The sequence below is a fragment of the Capsicum annuum genome, chromosome 3 (assembly GCF_002878395.1).
Source record: "Capsicum annuum cultivar UCD-10X-F1 chromosome 3, UCD10Xv1.1, whole genome shotgun sequence".
Taxonomy (NCBI): Eukaryota; Viridiplantae; Streptophyta; class Magnoliopsida; order Solanales; family Solanaceae; genus Capsicum; species Capsicum annuum.
In genome coordinates, this window is record NC_061113.1 from 251,984,066 (window position 1) to 251,987,246 (window position 3,181).

Genomic DNA, 3,181 nt, shown 5'->3' on the forward strand with positions numbered 1-3,181 from the left:
TGTATTGAGCATATGGTAACATTTGTGGCTCATAAAAGTATTATCATCAGAAGTAAAATAGAAATTTTGAAAAACAGAATAAATAAAAAATACTATAGTAATTAAGTATCACATAAACTTAAAACGCAGGAAGTATTGCTTAAGAGATTACTTTCATTTTATATTGCAATTTATAGAAGTAGATTTCAAACCAATCACTTTTTATGTATGGACATGGATGAAATAAATTGTGACAACCAATTTTCTCAATTATTATTATTATTACTATTTTCTTGGTTACGAAAAAAATATATTTTCCCACCAAGAGGACACGTAACTTCCCTAGATTTCCAGAAAAGAGGAGGGGCATGGATGCCCCGGTCCGTAGGTGTGAGAGGCTAGCGTTGGATGGTTTTAGACGGGGTAGGGGTAGACCGAAGAAGTACTGGGGTGAGGTGATTAGGCGGGACATGGAACAGTTGCAGCTTACCGAGGACATGACCCTAGATAGGAAGGTCTGGAAGACGCGAATTACGGCAGAGGATTAGGGCCTGTTCGGGTCGCTAATGTAGGGAGGTAATTGGTGGGGGTGTATTCCTGGTATGATTCCGTATTCAATGTTCTGTTCCGTGTTCCGTGTTCTATGTTTGTTACGAATCTGTGTGCTTTCCTCTGCTTTATATTCCTGCATTCCTGCTTTACTCTGTTTTATATTCCTTATGGCTGCAGTATCTATGTTATGTCATCTGCTTCTGTGCTGTACTATGTGTTTGTTTGATATCTCGTAACTTGAGCCGGGGGTCTTTCGGCAACAGCCTTTCTACTTCATCAGAGGTAGAGGTATGGACTGCGTACATCTTACCCCCCCAGACCCCACAAAGTGGGAATACACTGGGTTTGTTGTTGTTGTTGTTGTTGGTAATGAAAAATTGTGAAAAGTAAAAAATGAAGGGACAAAAAAGATTCTTTTTTTCTTCTTTTAGTATTCCAAAACATGAAAGGCCAATCGAGCTTTTTAAGCTGCTTGTACGTACAGAAGCATAATATTTTTTAGCTAATATCTCATGTTTTTCATTTCCCTTTTTGTAAGTGAAGCAATACTTTCTAAATTCCTTTTAACTCAGGGTCGTTTGGTAGGCCGTATTAAAAGAAATAATCTATGTATTAAATATTATATTACTTAATATTATATTTGGTAGGATTTTGAACCAATGTATTACTAATATCATGTATTGGTTATACATCCTATATGGTATTATAGGGTGTATTACTAATACATCACACATGGTGGTATTAACAATACATGAGTTTTAATACCATGAGATTAGTATATATAAAGATAAGAATATCCCTCAAATTCTTTTAAATATTTTTTTATTTTCTTTATTTTATTTTTTATATTTGTACTAATAAATTTATTCAAATAAATTAGTTTGCAAATTTTATTATTATTTACAAAAATGTCCTCAAATTTCTTTAATTTTTTTCTAAATCTTTTTCAATTTATTGATCAATATGAGTTACTTTTTTTCAATTTATCAAAATAATAATATCCTTCCAAATAATTTTAGTTCTAAAAAAACTACTCCATTAACTCAAAATATTTTTTTGGATTTTGACCAATAAATATTTTAGTTTTAACACTCTATAGAATACAATTTTATTTTAATAATGATTTTAGTGTCTCATCCAAAAGTTATATGTACCTTCCTCCAACTTAAAAATAACACAAAATGGGAACAACAAGCAAATGGTGCACAAACAAAGAAAAAATAAAAAAATAAAAAAAATTGTAAGTGAATAATTAAATCTTAAAATTCTAAAGTAAATAATTAGTTATATTGCTAACTTTTTTTATTTTAAAAAAAGAATAATAAACTTTTGCAAAAAAAAATACACAAAGTTATAATATGTCGAGGGTATTTTTATAAACAAACAATAGTCTTTTTAAAATATAACAATACATATTGTTTTTAATACATCAATCCAAACACTGTATACAAAATAATTCTAGTATTACTAATTCCATTATTACTAATTTTTGCATTACTAATTTCAATATTACTAATACAATATATTCAGTATTATCTTATACACTCTACCAAATGAGTCCTTACTGTATTATTTTGGTGCTGACAAAATAGGTCGAACATTTTTGAAAAATGATGGAAAACTAAAACAAACCAAGTGCTGTAAATTCGTTTGGGTTTTGGTCAATTGATATTACTACTTTTATTGTTGTTGTTCTTAATTAAGAGGGACACGTTGCCCTCTATTATTTTATTTTTTTCTCATTGAAAAGTCATACTATACATTTGGATATGACTGAACTAGGGCAATTGCCATTCAACAATGTATGAACCAATTTAATGAAGGAAAGAGTTCTAAGTTCTCTCTCTGTCCACAGTTGACTTACTTTACCTTATTAGTATAATTTTAGAGTAATAAAATCTTCTTTGTTTGTTTCTCTAATTCGAAGGAGAGCCATGAAGTAACCAGTAAAATTATTGTCATGTGATTAGAAGGTAATGAGTTCAAATCTTGAAAATAGCCTGACAGAAATGCAAGGTAAGACTGCGTATGATACACCCTTGTGATGGGGCCCTTCCTCGAACACCGCTCATAGCAATAGCTTTAGTGCATCGGATTGCCTTTTTTTGTTTCTCTTATTGCACAACCTGTATCTCCTATGGACTAATAAATTAAATACTCTTGTCAGTCAGTGGCGAATCTAGAATTTTTTACCCAAGAGGGTCGAAGAATGAAAATATAGTGATTGAGATTTGAACTTGAAATCTAAAGTTGAATTTTGAAACCCCCCCCCCCCCCCCCTCGCCCCCTCAAACACTAAGCGGACTCTAATCTTGTGTATAGAAGATTCAAACTCTATAAATACACATAAAAAAAAATGACATTATATATACAGTGTAATTTTTTGTCAAGGGGGTTCGACCCCCTTTGCTATCTTCCAGATCCGCCACTTGTCCATTTTCTCCTTTATATGCCTCTTTGGAACCATAAATAAGAAGACTACTTTTATGTTCTCTAATTATTTTTTTTGGTACAACACGTATTTATGTGTCTATCCATCGATATCATGGTTAACAATGGAACAGCTTTTTTGAAACTTTATGGTATTTATACTTTCAAAAAGAATTAAACTAAGGGCAAAATAAAAAAGATAGATTATCTTTATCTTGAT